General features: G+C 47.4%; 1 protein-coding gene across 1 annotated transcript in view; it reads left to right on the forward strand.

Annotated features, from left to right (window-relative positions):
* The window catches only part of ANGPT4 (angiopoietin 4), a 130,808-nt gene extending 115,260 nt beyond the window's left edge, over positions 1 to 15,548 (forward strand). Inside the window, exon 10 of the transcript XR_013839640.1 lies at positions 15,198 to 15,548. The gene's annotated coding sequence lies outside the window, so the exon portion shown is untranslated. The remainder of the gene's footprint in view (positions 1 to 15,197) is intronic.
* Positions 15,549 to 18,315: the final 2,767 nt, after the last annotated feature.

Here is an 18,315-nt window from a genome sequence, read left to right on the forward strand (position 1 = left end):
CAGGAGAGACATGTTTTGTTGCAGCTGGGGCAGATGAAGGCATCTGGTTGTGTTGCTACAGATGCACCGTGGCATTTCTTCTCTGTGTGCTCCTCCCAGCGGTCATTCCTCCTCTGGCCACTGCTATGGACACATAACCTGATTGTCCCATCTCCTGGCACTGGGGTCGTCTGCAAGAGATTCCCACACGGCTGGGCTGATATTGCTGGCCTTCGTGTCACGTTTGCAGACATTTTTGTAACGCAGTCGGTCTGTTAATAAGCCTGGTTCCTGAAATCAGCTTGTCCTTGGGGATCCTGCCATCTTCCCTTCTGCGGACATGACCAAGCCAGTGTAGACGTCGCTGAGACAAGAATGCGAACATGCTGAGAATGTGGAAGAGCACATCTAATCCTTGTTTAAAGCCATCTAGGTTGGTGGTCATCCCTGCCTACTGTGGGAGTGAGTTCCACAGTTTAACACTGCGCTGCGTTATAAAAAGGCCTTTCTTTTATCTGTCTGGAATTTCCCGACATTCAGCTTCGTTGGACATCCACAAGTTCTGGAGTTACGTTAATAGGCAAGATGTTAAATTGTTTTTATATGCAACAACTGCTGCAAGAGTATTGTTCCCCCCCGTTTTATTAAATTTGCTTAGTAACATAACATTATTATATATATTCTATAAAACAAAGAATACAGAACAAAATTCATTCATACTACAATGCCTAACTACATAACATTAATATATATGGTTTCTGAAAAAAAGGCTTACATAACAAAATCAATTCAAAATACCATCCAGTTTACTTTCCCCCCCCTTCCCCCTCCCTCCCCACTCCAGCCTTCCCTGCCCCCGGTCAGTCCTTCCTTCTTCATATCTTTATCCATCTACACAGTCTGTTCATTCGAGCTTGTATGTTAGGGTTGGCTTCCCCTCTTCAGTGGCGTAGCGTGGGGGTGCAGGGGGGGCCAGCCGCACTGGGCGCAACATTTGGGGGGGCGCGCTCACACTCGCAGCTCTCTGCCCCTACCTGGCTCACTCACTCTCTCTCACTGCAGTGCTGGCTGTGCGAATCCGATCCGAGCTGCCGAGTCGCCGCCCACTGTGGAGGGGGAGGGTGCCAGGCGTGCGTTGCGGTGCGGAGCGGAGAGAGAGCGAGGGAGGGACTATCTGGGGGAGGGACAGTGCAGCGGCCGCCCAGCGCAGCGCTGAGCGCGGGAGAGAACCACACCCGACCAGCCCAGGCAGCAGCAAGAAGAAGCTGGCAGCGGCGGCAGGTTAGGGGTTAGGGGCGCAAATTACTTGCCTTGCCCCGGGTTAGGGGGCGCAAATTACTTGCCTTGCCCCGGGTGCTGACAACCCACGCTACGCCGCTGCCCCTCTTTCTATCCAGTTCCTGTAAAATGCCCATTTATTTGTGATTCTTTGGCATTTATTTTCCCATCTATCCTCTACCACTATCTGTGCAAATATTTCTGATTGTACGTATTCAAAAACACAATCGTTCCATTTTTCCATATTCCATCTAGCCTTTTCTTTCCATCCCAAAGCAATAACTACCATTCCACCTAGAATCATAATCTTGTACAACTCTCGGCAAGAGTATTGTTAGCCCAGAAATGGAAACAAGAAGAAATTCCGACGAAAGAAGAATGGCAGTCGAAAATAATGGACTATGCAGAATTGGACAAAATGACAGGGAGGATTTGAAACCCGCGGGACCAGAGATTTACAGAAGATTGGAAGAAGCATATGAGCTATTTGAAAAGCAATTCTAACCAACAAATTATGCTAGTAGGACAACACAAAGTTTTGTAAGGAGAAATATATGAAGCGCTACAAAGTAGATAAAGAACAGAGATGTTGGTTATGAGTTTTAAATGTAACAGGGAAAATGAGAAATGCATACTAAGAGATTAGATTGGAAAATTTTCAGACGGGAAAGTAAAAAAAATTGAATAAGATGTAAAAATATCTTTAATTACTGTTGAAAATGGTATGTTTAAAAAAACTAATAAAATTATATATATATATATATAAGTTCTGGGGTTACGACAACTTTCTCTAGCCACTGGAAATTGTGAATTTGGCTTGCAAATGGTTAATGGCAGTGCGTTCTGCTCTTGCCTCAAATTCTGTCCTTCCTGTGTTGCCGCTCTTCGCTTTCCACTACAAATTGGCCATGGAAGGCCCAGATCTCCTGCTCAAAATCTTTCCCAATCAAACAAACATTGGTGCCCGTCAGAAATGCTGCTTCGGTTTGAGTGTTGAAACTTCAAAGCTGGAAAAGGTTCTTGGGTGAATGATAACCATTGAGCAACAGCAAGCAAAAGGAAGAGAGGGGAAGCTCTGTGGGTTTTGCAGGGGTGGGTCTTATCTTTATTAGCCAGCCCCACTCTTCTTACACACAGCTCGGTCATCCTCCCTTCGTCATACTCTCTTCAGATCATCTCCTTTGCTGACAAAACGATAAGCTATGCAAAGGTTGGCAGACAACTGCTTTCACAGGGTGCAACGTGTTTTCTGCGCCTCCACAGCACTCCTCTGCAAGCGCAGAATCCATTACCTGGAGCATCATTCTGCTTTTGTTACATTTCAATGGATTGTGCAAGTTCCTAGACCTCATGGCCGCTACACACAGGAATGTCAAGGATCGGGACACTGTGATTACGATTACGGGCTGTTGCCATGTCCGCCGCCCTTTTCTTGAGGAGTGGCCGTTTGTTAGAACGTAGGAAGCCTTATGCTGAGCCATACCGTTGTTCCATCTAGCTCATACCGCCTACACTGACCGGCAGCAGCTCCCAAAGGTTTCAGACAAGCCTATCCAAACTTGTGGAATATTGACATTAACCTGGCTTTTAGCTAATCATTGATTTTAAGTATTTTATACAGTGGTACCTTGGTTCTCAAACTTAATCCATTCCAGAAGTCCGTTCCAAAACCAAAGCATTCCAAAACCAAGGCGCGCTTTCCCATAGAAAGCAATGCAAAATGGATTAATCCATTCCAGACTTTTAAAAACAACCCCTAAAACATCAATTCAACATGAATTTTACCATCTAATGAGACCATTGATCCATTAAATGAAAACAATAAACAATCTACTGCAGTCACACAATCAATCAATCAATCAGTAGCTGAACTGGGTTCCACATAGTCACAAAAACAAAAGAGCTGCAAAAACAAAAATGCAAAATAAACAGCAAAAACAGACAAACCTCAGTGTAACACTCAAAACGGAGCACGTTCGGCTTCCGAAAAAAGTTCGCAAACTGTAACACTTACTTCTGTGTTTGCCGTGCTTGGGTTCCAAGTTGTTTGAGTACCAAGGTGTTTGAGAACTAAGGTATCACTGTACTCTGCACTGACTGGCAGGATTCCAGGCTAGGATCTCTCCCAGTCCCAGCCCACCCTGGAGATACTGGGGACTAAGCTTGGGGACTTCTGCATGCAGCGCAGATATTCTGCCTTGCCAGTGGCCCATTTGCAATACGGTATGTGATACATGGCTCCTGCACTGCAGGGGGTTGGACTAGATGACCCTTTGGGGGGGGTTACTCCCAACTGCACAATTCTATGATTCTGTGTTTGCAAAGTAAGACACCCCCCCCCCCGCTTCAAATCCCTCTGGACGTAATGGGCTTAAGGGGTTTTGTTCTAGCTAGCCTTCCTTCTAATTGCTATTAAAGGTCCACAAATGACAACACTTCGGAGGTCCCAAGTTGCAAGGTGGTTAGATTGGTCTCAACTAGGCCCAGGGCCTTTTCAGTATTGGCCCCGACTTGGTGGAACACTCTGTCACAAGAGACCAGGGCCCTGTGGGACTTGACATCTTTCCGCAGGGCCTGCAAGACAGAGCTGTTCCGCCTGGCCTTTGGTTTGGACTCAATCTGACCCTTATTGTTTCCCTCCCCTTATGGTCTTGATCTATCGGCTACTTTTAAAATGAGGCTGCATTTTAAATTGCATTTTAACCTGTATTTTGGGACACGGGTGGTGCTGTGGGTTAAACCACAGAGCCTAGGACTTGCCAATCAGAAGGTCAGCAGTTCGAATCCCCACGACGGGGTGAGCTCCCGTTGCTCGGTCCCTGCTCCTGCCAACCTAGCAGTTCGAAAGCACATCAAAGTCCAAGTAGATAAATAGGTACCACTCCGGCAGTAAACAGCTTTCCGTGCACTGCTCTGGTTCACCAGAAGTGGCTTAGTCATGCTGGCCACATGTCCCGGAAGCTGTACGCCGGTAAAGTGAGATGAGCACTGCAACCCCAGAGTCGGTCACGATTGGACCTAATTGTCAGGGGTCCCCTTACCTTTACCTTTAACCTGTATTTTTAATTGGTTCCCCCCCATTATGTTTTTACTGTGATTTTATTGGTGTTAGCTGCCCTGAGCCCAGCTCTGGCCGGACAGGGCGAGGTATAAATAAAATTTATTATTAGTAGTAGTGAGGCATCTAATCATAAGCCTGCATTTTTATCAAGCTTATATTTTGATCAGGGCCTGTATCTTAAAATGAGCTTAAAGATCTTCAAATGTTTCATGCCAGGCAGAAGAGCAGCTGCCTAAGAACCTTGGCAAAATGTTTTTCCTCCTAGACAAGGGGCCCCCCTGATTTATAGCAGAAAACAATTCTCAAAGTCGTAAAAAGGGAATTACAGGCTGACCCTACATATTACAGAAGATAAAAAAAAGAGATAAACATAATTAAGAGTGGGTAAATAGTAAAATAAAACCATGTGCCTCCCATTAAACTTGAGCCATATTTTCCTAAGGTTCAAAGGTCAAGAGCAATGGAAAAGCATCTAGCTGGCAGAAAGGAAGAGAGTATTTTGGGAAGTCTTTTTCTAAAGTTGTTTCTTTCTTAAACTGAGATCCTTTTAAGATTTCTTTTCCTTTTAAAAGGTTATTTATGTTATGTATTAAATATATTGCCTTAAATGTAATTATGCAAAGGAATTAGAAGCTAAGAAATGTTAAATCCTTATGCTAGATTCTTATTTCATATAGTTGGAAGAGATCACAGGGGCCATCAGCCACCAGCCCAGCCCCCCCAGCCAAGCAGGAAACATCATTAGAGCATTTGTCAAGCTTTTGTTTAGAGACCTCCAAAGGAAGGAGATCTTTCAATGATGATCCTTGACGTCTGTTTAAGATAAAAAATTAAGATTAACCATCTGTTTTGGAGGGCAATAGGGCGAGGTGAGCTGGTAATTAAGGTTCCTTGTTGAGACACATGTAAGATATATTACTACTTATTTGTCATTTATAGATAGAAGAATATATAGCTTTTTGTTTCCCATAAAAGGACAGAAGGAAATGGGTGTATCTTTTGTGATTGGTTCTAGCAAACAGCCAATAGGAATTTCAACCAGGCTGATTGGACAGAGGCAGCCACAGGAGGAGCAAGGGGGCTGGATTAAGGAAATATAAGTGCTGGCCAGAATGGCAGGAGGCCAGGCCAGAGCTTGGTAACCATATACCACTGTGCCTCATATTTATTTGTCTGACAAATAAATTATTATTTTAATTTCTCTATTGCTGCGTTGAATATTTCATTCCAGCTAAGCGTTAACCACAAGCAGGGTGCTACAGTAGTAATAAAGTCAGCCTGGCTTTCTTTCCGATGATTTCTCGAACTAGATCATGGCAAGGTAATATTTGCAGGTGTCGGACTCTTTGGAAGATTTAGGCTCCTCTGAAAGATCTTTGGTATTAAATATCAGCAAAGCAAGCATTGCAAAACCTGGGAAGAGAGCGAGGGGGAGGGAGGGACCCTGGTGCAAGAACGGACTTGACTTGTAAGAAACGGTTGTTCATCAATCATTTTTTATTTGTCCGCAGGCTGCAAACCCGAAACAAGCAAATTGGAACAAGCATAAGAGCCCCCAGCAGGGCTGGCCCAACACATTTTGGCACCTGAGGCGGCCTCCAAAATGGTGTCCCACTCCCACTCCTGGCCAGGGAAGAATGGGTGAGGGAAAATCTACATCAGGAACAGTGGGGACAAGAAAGATTTGCATTGGAAACTGCTGCCCTGGTGGATTCTGCCGCCTGAGGCAGTCCGCCTCGCCTCGCCTCGCCTCGCCTCTTCGGTGGGCCGGCCCTGGTCCCCATTGTAAGCAGGTTGATTAAAGCAGGGGTCAGCAAACTTTTTCAGCAGGGGGCCAGTCCACTGTCCCTCAGACCTTGTGGGGGGCCAGACTATATTTTTTTTAAAAAATGAACACATTCCTATGCCCCACAAATAACCCAGAGATGCATTTTAACTAAAAGGACAAATTCTACTCATGTAAAAACACGCTGATTCCTGGACTGTCCGTGGGCCAGATCCGGCCCCCGGGCCTTAGTTTGCTGATCCATGGATATAAGCATTCAGAGCAAAATCTTGCTTCTCCAACATATTTTCAGGCCTTCCACAGGAGTGAATTAGTATACACCTGTGATTCCCAAACTGGGAAGTTCCCCACCCCCAAAGGGATGGGGGGTGAGATTTTGTGGGGTGGGGGCGCTAAGAGGCAAGGGGGTGGCAGGAGGGCTCTGGCAGTGCAAATGGCTATCAGACTTTGAGAAGCTTGTGTCACTAGATGAAGTTCGTCAGTTTTGTTGCGTGACTTAAACGGAGCAGTTTGAACTGGATTTTGATTAATTCCTACTGGTTTGAATTTTACTGCGTTGTGGGGGAGACACCCCTAAACCCAAGAAGTTAATGAGTGTCAGAATCTAGGTAAAATTGGGGAGAGGAGAGGGAAATGCAAGCTACAGAACTGTGCCAGACAAGGAATTCCTTATGCAAACTGCCCTGGCAAGCTATTATAAAACAATGGCCATGCATTTACACATCAAAGGGGCTCAGGTCTGTGCAAAACAGGGGTTGCCAAGGTGACAGAGAGAGGTGCGAGGTGACAGGAAAGGTGTCCTTTTACTGCAGGTGTGCTGGGAACAAGAGGGAGGACAAAGGCCACATTTCCGAGCACAATTCAAAGTGTTGCTGCTGGCCTTTAAAGCCCTAAACGGCCTCGGCCCAGTATACCTGAAGGAGCGTCTCCACCCCCATCGTTCAGCCCGGACACTGAGGTCCAGCGCAGAGGGCCTTCTGGCGGTTCCCTCCCTGCGAGAAGCCAAGTTACAGGGAACCAGGCAGAGGGCCTTCTCGGTAGTGGCACCCGCCCTGTGGAACGCCCTCCCACCAGATGTCAAAGAGATAAACAACTACCAGACTTTTAGAAGACACAGGGAAGCTTTTAATGTTTGAGGCATTACTGTATTTTAATATTGTGTTGGAAGACGCCCAGAGTGGCTGGGGAAACTCAGCTAGATGGGCAGGGTAAAAAATATTATTATTATTATTATTATTATTATTATTATTATTATCCATGAGCTGCTGGACAGACCCATCTTGGCTTGGAGGATACACTAAGAGACCAGGAGCCATGCCTGGCTGCTGCTTTGGAGCCGAGCTTGCTGAAGCTATGGGAGGAGCAGTAGAATTCACAGAATTCACAGACTCATAGAGTTGAAAGGGACCATGAGGGTCATCTAGTCCAACCCCCTGCAATAAGGGAAACTTTTGCTCAATGTGGGGCTCGAACCCACAACCCTGTTATAATAATTTTAATGTTTCAAATATAGAATAAATATTCATAAATGCACACGTATCTAAATATATGAACCATGATGGGCCTGAAGTGGTATGGGAGAGCAATCTTGAAGCCGGTTTGACTCTCCCAATGACCTCAAATATTCCTCTGCAGTAAGGGAGGCAAATGGGGAAAGCCATCCCATTGTCTTTTTGCTTGCAAATCCTGTCTTAAGGGCGTATTTGTGCATCAATAGGGTGAGCCTGTGACCTGCATTCAGGAACTAAAGTTTTAACCATCACGGAAAAAATGGCCAGGCTGCCCAGGTAATGCAATCAGTGACCATTATCAGATACCCTGGCAGACAGGATTTCTGCTGTAGACCGCCTCCTTCTGTGATGTATGTATAATGCCTTTTCCGGGGGGTCTTGGGCTACAGGGTGGGCAATTTCAAAAGTCTGTATAAGGGCTTGCGCACCATTGTTCAGGGTTCTCCCTCCTGCGTGTGGTGAGTGGGGACCCTGTTGCAACCAGTCCTTTAACAAAGATCAGGCTTACTAGCCACTTTGCTTCTCAATATACTCCGGTTGGCCTCTGTTACTTTCTCCTACCAATAGGGAACGAACTACATTTGTTCCATTTATCGAGCAGGGCTCGCCTTATGATCTAAAGTTGCTGCCTCAAACTACGGGGGCAGAGCACAGCTATCATGCCTAAAAGCCATCGATAGCCAATGACAAACCTAGGCAGCATCTTAAAAAGCAGAGACATCACCTTGCCAACAAACGTCTGTATAGTTAAAGCTATGGTTTCCCAGCAGTGATGTATGGAAGTGAGAGCTGGACCATAAAGAAGGCTGATCACCGAAGAATTGATGCTTTTGAATTATGGTGCTGGAGGAGACTCTTGAGAGTCCCATGGACTGCAAGAAGATCCAGCCTCTCCATTCTGAAGGAAATCAGCCCTGAGTGCTCACTGGAAGGACAGATCCTGAAGCTGAGGCTCCAAGACTTTGGCCACCTCAGGAGAAGAGAAGACTCCCTGGAAAAGACCCTGATGTTGGGAAAGATGGAGGGCCCAAGGAGAAGGGGACGACAGAGGATGAGATGGTGGGACAGTGTTCTCGAAGCTACCAGCATGAGTTTGACCAAGCTGCAGGAGACAGTGGAAGACAGGAGTGCCTGGCGTGCTCTGGTCCAGGGGGCCAGGGAGAATCGGACACGACTAAACAACAAGCCCTCTCCTCCACGAATTTGCCTAAACTTTCAAAGCCTCCTGTGGCAGAGAGTTCCCTATGCACTGCATGAAGAAGTGTTGTCTTCTCTCTCTCCAGAGTGAAATACAAAAGCTGTGCTCAGCCAGGCAGAAAAGCATGCCTGGATCTGTTTGCTCCAAAATAGCCTGACCTGGTTTTGCTCCTGGCTGCACATTTTCACCTGCTGGGGTGAGCTTGCTCCAGAAGAAGCCGGCTGGCGGAAGGTGCAGCTGTCCTCAATCTCCAACGGGGCTCCGTCCTGTCTGCCACTCACTTCCTGAGGGATCTGCCCTGACACGCTTCTCCAGGATCCGAGCTGCCCTCTTTTGAGCTCTGGAGAGCCTGTCAGTCAATCGGCGGTGCTACCCAAACAGCCTCGCCCAGCCTGGGATGATTGAGAGGGGCCAAACCCTGCACAGGAACTTTCAGATGCACACAATAGTAAACACACGCAAACACACACAGACTGACAACGTCCTTGAGAGCGGGACTGGAGCCGCTCTGAGATCTGGGACAAATGCAGCTAAGGCAGGCCTGAACGAGATGCGATGGTTGGGTTTTATTTATTTTTTAATAAATGAAGATTGCATCACCCGGGTGGGCTGAATTAACAGGATCAGTGTAGGCACGGGGGCAGGGGAAAGTATGGAGGACCCCGCCTGCTGCCCTCCCCTGCCCCAAAGAGAGGTTCCTCCTCACACTGCCCCACAGGGGCCTGGGAAGAACCCCCTGTTCAGCCCCAGAGTTTATCACTGAGATGTGTAAGCTGCTCTGGGGAGTTTTGCTTTTGTTTTTTCCTGGAGAATGGGATAAAAATGCTTTTACTGTCATTGAGTTTAAGACTGCAGTCAAAGCTTGCACTTTGCTTTGAGCAGGGAATCCCCCATTGCTATCAAAGGAGACTTTCTTCCTAATACAAATACAAGGGTCAGAGGAGGGATTTTCCTCAGGGCTGAGAGAGGATTGCCAACTTTTTTTTTAACGGGACCTTGTTCCTGTGCATCTGGAACAGCAGAATGAGCTGATGAACATGCTATCTCCATGCCAGGAAAAGTTTCACCTGCTGATTTCTAAGGAGCGAGTAGCTGTTAGAGGCATAGACGCAGGGCAGCTTGTTTTTTTCCTGATCAGTTGGCATTATAATATGTAGGCCCAGGAGCAAATGAAGCCAATATTTTCAGGTCAGTTGGCAGTCCTAGGCAGAGATAGGAGACAGTAGGAGCACTTATGTGGAATTGGAAGAGGGGAAAAATGCTCTCTGTACATGATCAGAGGCATTTTCCTTTCTATTATGACTGGACATGTGCCAAGGACCAAGTCCCAACAATGATAAAGTTACAAGCTCGGTGGATCAGGGGAACGCTTGGAATGTACTGTATCTTGATTTCAGCAAGGCTTTTGACAAAGGATCCCATGATATTCTTGCAGAGAAGCTGGTAAAATTTGGGCTGGATGAAATAACAGTTAGGTGGATTTCATGACTGACCGAACCCAAAGAGTGCCCATGAATGGTTCTTCGTCATCCTGGGGGGAAAGTGACAATTGAGGTGCTGCAGGGTTCTGTCCTGGGCCCGTTGTTGTTCAATGTGTTTACAGTGGTACCTCGGGTTGTAGAGAGCCAGTGTGGTGTAGTGGTTAAGAGCGGTGGACTCGTAATCTGGGGAACCGGGTTCAATTCCCTGCTCCTCCACATGCAGCTGCTGGGTGACCTTGGGCCAGTCACACTTCTCTGAAGTCTCTCAGCCCCACCCACCTCACAGAGTGTTTCTTGTGGGGGAGGAAGGGAAAGGAGAATGTTAGCTGCTTTGAGACTCCTTCGGGTAGCGATAAAGCGGGATATCAAATCCAAACTCATCCAAACTCATCATCATTCTGGAGATCCGTTCTTAACCTGAAACTGTTCTTAACCTGAGGTACCACTTTAGCTAATGGGGCCTCCCACTGCCGCCGTGCAATTTCTGTTCTCATCCTGAAGCAAAGTTCTTAACCCAAGGTACTATTTCTGGGTTAGCGGAGTCTGTAACCTGAAGCATCTGTAACCTGAAGCATCTGTAACCTGAAGCATCTGTAACCGGAGGTAAAGGTAAAGGGACCCCTGACCATTAGGTCCAGTCGTGGCTGACTCTGGGGTTGTGGCGCTCATCTCGCTTTACTGGCCAAGGGAGCCGGCGTACAGCTTCCAGATCATGTGGCCAGCATGACTAAGCTGCTTCTGGCGAACCAGAGCAGCGCACAGAAACGCCGTTTACCTTCCCGCCGTAGCGGTACCTGTTTATCTACTTGCACTTTGACGTGCTTTCGAACTGCTAGGTTGGCAGAAGCAGGGACCGAGCAATGGGAGCTCACCCCGTCGTGGGGATTCGAACCGCCGACCTTCTGATCGGCAAGTGCTAGGCTCTGTGGTTTAACCCACAGTGCCACCTGCGTCCCCGTAACCTGAGATACCACTGTACAAACAACTTGGACAAAGGAATTGAGGGGATGCTCAGCAAATATGCAGATGACACCAAACTGAGAGGGGTAGCTAATGCTGCAGAAGACCTTATCAGGAGTCAAAGTGACCATAACAGGTTGGAGAACTGTGCCCCCCCCCCCCCGAATTCCAGTAGGGACAAATGTAAGGTTTGACACTTAAGCAGAAAGAACCAGCTGCACAGATATAAGATGGGGGACAACTGGCTTGCCACTGGAACATCTGAAAAGGATCTAGGGGTCTTAGTGGACAAGCTTAACATGAGTCAACAGTGTGATGCACCAGCAGACAACAACGACAACAATAACAACAACAACAAATGCTATTCTAGGCTGCATCAAGAGAAGTCTAGTGTCCAAGTCAAGGAAAATGATAGTCCCGCTCTATTCTGCTTTGGTCAGGCCACACCTAGACCATTGTGTTCAGTTCTGGGCACAACAATTTAAGAAGGATATTGACATTGCAGGGGGTTAGACTAAATGACTCTCGGGTTCCTTTCCAATTCTATGATTCTATGGAAACAAACTGAGAGTCAAAATCCTAGGATTTAGACCTAGTGAGTCATGATGACTCAGGCTAATCCTTGAGAATGAGAGAGGGTTATATGGGTGGGAGAGAGAGAGAGAGATTTAAAATAAGGACTAGAATCTTGCAAATGCTCCAAGCATGTGCCAGTAGAAAGGCTTAAGGTAACTACTTGTAACAGGCCACTATGCCACAAACCTGTGATGACTTGACTGAAGTGTTCTTAAGTTATGGTTGCCAGATGTCTCCATTTCCCAGGGACAGTCCCCAGATACACAAATCTGTCCCCAGACAAAATCCGTCCCTGGATTTCATTTAATGTCCCCGGATTTATATTTTAAGTGTTGCAGATTTATTAGCAGGGGATGAATGTTGCGTGATTGGTTCAATGGCACAAGACACATCATATGGGGACTTCCGGCGAGGCAAAATGGCAGACGTCATGGCAGCGAGCAGCTCCTGAGGCCAGCCAGAGCCAACTGCGCTACCAGGCTGGCTCTGGGCTGCTGCCACTACCACTGCCGCCCTCGCTGCTGAAGGGGAACCGGGGATGCCTGGCGAGTCAACTGGGGGAATCTCTGATGACCCCCTCCCCATGACCCAAATTGAGCCAGGAGCGAGAGCACCTAGCCACCCAGCGACCCGCCTGACTGCCCAGTGGCAGTCGGAGCCAACACAGGGAGAAGGAGGAGAGAAGGAGAAGGAAGAGAAGAAGAAGAGTTTGGATTTGATATCCCGCTTTATCACTACCCGAAGGAGTCTCAAAGCGGCCAACATTCTCCTTTCCCTTCCTCCCCCACAACAAACACTCTGTGAGGTGAGTGGGGCTGACAGACTTCAGAGAAGTGTGACTGGCCCAAGGTCACCCAGCAGCTGCATGTGGAGGAGCGGAGAAGCGAACCCGGTTCCCCAGATTACGAGTCTACCGCTCTTAACCACTACAGAGGAAAGAGGAAGGAGAAAAAAGAGGGGAGCCTCGACCTTGCCTCGCAATCTACCGTCTTCGCATGCACCATTGTTTACATCTCTGCCACATCCCTGCTGCCTAACTTGCTGTTTTCGTCTAAGCTAATTCAGCCAGCTAGCCCTGGGGATTATCTAATTGATTTTTTTATTGTTATTGTTATTGTTATTGTTATTCATGTTTCTATACTGTATTTTATGCTGTTTTTATAATGGTTTAAAATTTGTTGTTAGCCGCCCTGAGCCCAGTTTTTGAACTGGGAAGGGCGGGGTCTAAATAAAAATTATTATTATTATTATTAAGCTAAAAAGCGCCCAACATTCCTCGTTGGGGGAAGTTGTTCCAGCCCCCTGATCATCTTGGCTACTTTCTTTTTCTCCATAGGGCATTCCTCAAGACACCTCCAGTGGCCACGGTTGGCTGCTGGACTAGATCAGGAGTCAGCAAACTTTTTCAGCAGGGGGCCTGTCCACTGGTCCTCAGACCTTGTGGGGGGGGGGGAGACTATATTTTAAAAATAAAAATAAAAAATGATGGAAGGCACCACGAGCCCCATTGGCTGCTTACCTGTGTCTTGCAAGAGGCAGGGGCTGGTGGCGGTGGCAGTGGCAGGATGATGAGCGGCGCACGAAAGGACTCCAGAGAGGGGCTGCTTAAAATGGCGGCCGCTTGAGCCCAGCCCCCTTCCTTCTTTAGGCAGGGCAGGGAGAAGCCAGTAGGTGGGAGGGAGGAGGTGTGTGAGGGAGAGGGAAAGAACATGCCCACTGGCGATCCACGTGGTGATTCCAGGACTGTCCATGGGCTGGATCCAGAAGGCAATTGGGCCTGATCCGGCCCACAAGCCTTAGTTTGCCGACACATGGACTAGATGAAGCTTTGGTCTGAAACAAACCACCAAGGCCGCCCCCCCCTTTGCTCATGGGTGCTTGTGGAAAACATGTGATAATTGGGGTAGATTGGGGACATTCGCAGGGAAACCAAAATGCTTGTTTACAAAGCTATTGTACTACCAACCTTACTGTATGCCTGTGAAACATGGACCACTTATAAACGCCATTTGCAACTCCTCGAAAGATTCCATCAAATCTGTCTCCGAAAAGTTGTACACATCACTTGGGAAGACAGGCGAACTAATGCCAGTGTACTGGAAAAAGCAAACATCACCAGTGTGGAAGCAATGATTCTTCAATATCAACTTTGTTGGACTGGTCATGTTGTGCAGGTGCCTGATGATAGTCTTCCAAAGCAACTGCTCTATTCTGAACTTAAAAAAGGAAAGTGTAATGCTGGTGGTCAACAAAAGAGGTTTAAAGACTGTCTCAAGGCAAATCTTTAAAAATGTAGTATAAAGACCAACAACTGGGAAACACTGGCCTGCGAGTGCTCCCATTGGAGAACAGCCTTTACTAAAGGTGTCATGGGCTTTGAAGACGCTCGAACTCAGGACGCAAGGGAGGAACATGCTAAGAGGAAGGCACAATTGGCAAATCCACACCATGATCAACTCCTGCCTGGGAACCAATGTCCCCACTGTGGAAGGACGTGTGGAACCAGAAATGGCCTCCACAATCTCTTGCGAACTCATTGTTAAAGCTGTGTTTATGGAAGACAATCTTACTCGGCTATGAGTGACGGCTGGAGGAGGAAGAGGAGAAGGAGAAGGAGAAGGAGAAGGAGAAGGAGGAGGAGGAGGAGGAGAAGAAGAAGAAGAAGAAGAAGAAGAAGAAGAAGAAGAAGAAGAAGAAGAAGAAGAAGAAGAAGAAGAAGAAGAAGAAATGGGTATTGCACAGAGATGGCCGTATCTGATAAGTCATATATATACCATTAACCTCCCATGCATCCATCAGTAAGCTGAACTGCGAAGAAGCCTTTCGGTGATACTTGGGAAGGGCTGTTTGCTCACCTTATCCTATTCATCCTCTTGAAGGTCTTCCCGCCCCATTATTACAGCTCGGCTCCTTTTTCTTCTCTGAGCGGTGGCCATAAAGCAAGGCACCTTGGCATTATTATCAGCAGGGAACTGCAGAAACTCCCAGGTGGACTTTATGTATTTATATTGTAATGGGGTAGAAGGGGGGAAAGGGTGGGGCCATTTATTGCCCAGTTTGATGCTCACCTGGAAAAGCGTCACCTTGGCAAGGTATGGCAGCCCCTCTCCACACACACCCCTCTCTCCCAAGCCCACCCCAATTCCTCTTATCTGGGTGTTAATGCCTGTTAATGCCTCCAACACAGTTTCAACTTATCTGGTTGTTCATCGCAGCCCAGCCAGTTTCTATTATGAGAGCCAAGAGGTTAACTCTTTCAGTGCTTCTCACAAGAAGCACTTGGGCTCCCTGGCCCTCAATGACATTTTTTATTATTATGGCTTTATTAGTTAAAAAAAGAGAAAAAACAGTCAACAAAAAACCAAAGGATAATGTTGTTTAGTCGTGTCCGACTCTTCGTGACCCCCTGGACCAGAGCACGCCAGGCACTCCTGTCTTCCACTGCCTCCCGCAGTTTGGTCAAACTCATGCTGGTAGCTTCGAGAACACTATCCAACCATCTCGTCCTCTGTCGTCCCCTTCTCCTTGTGCCCTCCATCTTTCCCAACATCAGGGTCTTTTCCAGGGAGTCTTCTCTTCTCATGAGGCGGCCAAAGTCTTGGAGCCTCAGCTTCAGGATCTGTCCTTCCAGTGAGCACTCAGGGCTGATTTCCCTCAGAATGGATCGGTTTGATCTTCTTGCAGTCCATGGGACTCTCAAGAGTCTCCTCCAGCACCAGAATTCAAAAGCATCAATTCTTCGGCGATCAATATTTAAAAAAACAGAGAGAGAGAAGGAAAGCCTTGTTGTATTATCTAAGTTCCTGGACATTGCAATGAGGGCTCCCTATCCCACCCGCCTCCAGCACATCTATTGCTCCTACGAATTCTGGGATCAGAAACCAGGACAGCTTCTGTAAATCCAGGACTGTCCCTGGAAACAGGGCCGTCTTAAGCATATCCTGCGCTGCGGTGCAAAGCTCCCTCTGGCACCACCCCCCTTCCAAGAGTTGTCAACCTTTTTTTAAGGAGGAGGGCGCTGCCGGCGGGGCTGGAGGAGGCAGGCAGCGGCTGGAGGTCGCTGCTTTGGCGTGGCATGGTGGAGGTGAGTGAGGGCGGTCAGCTGATTCTAGGGGGCGCCACATCCAGCCTCCGCCTCTTCCCTGGTGCCCTCCAGAGCTTGGCGCCCTGGCGCCCAGCGCCACTAACCTCTATTGGTAAGACGCCCCTGTCTGGAAAATAGGGACACTTGGAGGGTCTCCTTTATGTCATCGGGGGCCTACCTGTTATACCCAGTAGAAAGGCTTCGGGTTGAATGAATGAATTTTATTATTACGGTCCCAGACCAGTTCCGGCTCACTTACAATATCAGAAAAATCATAAAAGAAAAATTAGTTTTTTAAACATATCATTTCCAACATTCATATAACATAATTTCTTATCTTAGACAATATTTTTGACTTCCGTCAACTCCTCTGATGATTTTTTGCTCTTTATCACTTATTCTGCATTTCTTAATTTCTCTATTACTCTTAATTATCATTAACTAATAATTCTCCTCATAGTCTTTCTTGCAATATTTCAAATTGCAATTACAATTACTTTTCAAATAGTTCGGTTATTTACTCCAGTCTTCTAAGAATCTCTGGTCCTGCAGGTTTTGAATCCTTCTTTTTCTCTCTCTCAGGGTGAATTTCATGGGACGTGGTTTGCCATTGTCAAAATGTTAGTAGAATTTTAAAAATATTTTCTTATTGGGTTGGGCTAGATGACCCTCACGTCCCTTCCAAATCTTAAGATTCTATGATTCCTAAATGATTTCTTTCTTCCCTTCCCTTCCCAGGCTTGGCATTTGTGCCTTGATGAGCTTTTCTAGGTCAGAGACATTTCTGAGCGTCCTTTTTTTGCATCGTGCTGACATCTCTGCGCTTGAGAAAATCATCATCAGTTGCCATTCTACTTGTTGTGCGCTCTCATGGAAAGAAGAAGAGGGAAGCTGTCACTGAGAGAAAACAAGAGAACATACATCTCCTGACCTGTGGGTCCCTTTACTCCCAGAATAGAGGAAACAGAAAATATCACGTCACCGGGGAAAGGAAAGACTAGGCTCTTAATTTAGGAGTCAAGTCTATTGACATTCCTCAGCAAGTCGCTCAGGATGTCTTCTTAATGTTTAAAGGTAAAGGAACCCCTGACCATTAGGTCCAGTGGTGACCGACTCTGGGGTTGCAGCGCTCATCTCACTTTATTGGCTGAGGGAGCCGGCGTACAGCTTCCAGGTCATGTGGCCAGCATGACTAAGCCGCTTCTGGCGAACCAGAGCAGCGCACGGAAACGCCGTTTAGCTTCCCGCCAGAGCGGTACCTATTTATCTACTTGCACTTGACGTGCTTTTGAACTGCTAGGTGGGCAGGAGCAGGGACCGAGCAAAGGGAGCTCACCCCGTCACGGGGATTCGATCCGCCGACCTTCTGATCGGCAAGCCCTAGGCTCTCTGGTTTAACCCACAGCGCCACCCGCATCCTTAATGTTTAGGTAAAGGTAAAGGTACCCCTGCCCGTACGGGCCAGTCTTGACAGACTCTGGGGTTGTGCGCCCATCTCACTTAAGAGGCCAGGGGCCAGCGCTGTCCGGAGACACTTCCGGGTCACGTGGCCAGCGTGACATCGCTGCTCTGGCGAGCCAGAGCCGCACACGGAAACGCCGTTTACCTTCCCGCTGGTAAGCGGTCCCTATTTATCTACTTGCACCCGGAGGTGCTTTCGAACTGCTAGGTTGGCAGGCGCTGGGACCGAGCAGCGGGAGCGCACCCCGCCGCAGGGATTCGAACCGCCGACCTTTCGATCGGCAAGCCCTAGGCGCTGAGGCTTTAACCCACAGCGCCACCTGCGTCCCCCCCAGCGCCACCTGCGTCCCTTAATGTTTAGGTTGCTTAGGTTGCTCCTAATCCCAAAATCAACAAGTCTGGGAATCTCAGATGTGTTTGTGCTCCCCTTAGCACTAGAGATTTAAACTTGGCAGGGATTCAGAAGTAAGCTGGAAATAGGATCGAGGAAGGATAAACAGGAATGTGTGTTTTGCTTTGGAATCAAAGCAGGTCTGTGCTTCGAAACCGCTGGCAGACTTCCTAGGACCTCTGACGTCTCTTTCAGATTTGCTGCAGAAGAGCCTCTTGTGGTTTGAGCAGTCTGAAATTGAGTGTCCGGTATCCTCACCACATCTCGCCTATTGCAACATTTTAATCGTATCCACACCAAATCATTTCCTGTAATTTTGTCTAATCTGGCAGCGCTTTAGTTGTAGAACAAGGCCTGCTTAATATGGCATACATTTTATTCCCCTGCTCATTTATCTTCCACTTACCTCAGTGGCAGAGCACCTGCAGAAGGTCCCAAGTTTAATAATAATAATAATAATAATAATAATAATAATAATAATATATTACTTGACGCGGGTGGTGCTGTGGTCTAAACCACAGAGCCTAGGACTTGCCGATCAGAAGGTCA

The sequence above is a fragment of the Podarcis cretensis genome (genome assembly GCF_951804945.1).
Source record: "Podarcis cretensis genome assembly, chromosome: 6".
NCBI lineage: Eukaryota > Metazoa > Chordata > Lepidosauria > Squamata > Lacertidae > Podarcis > Podarcis cretensis.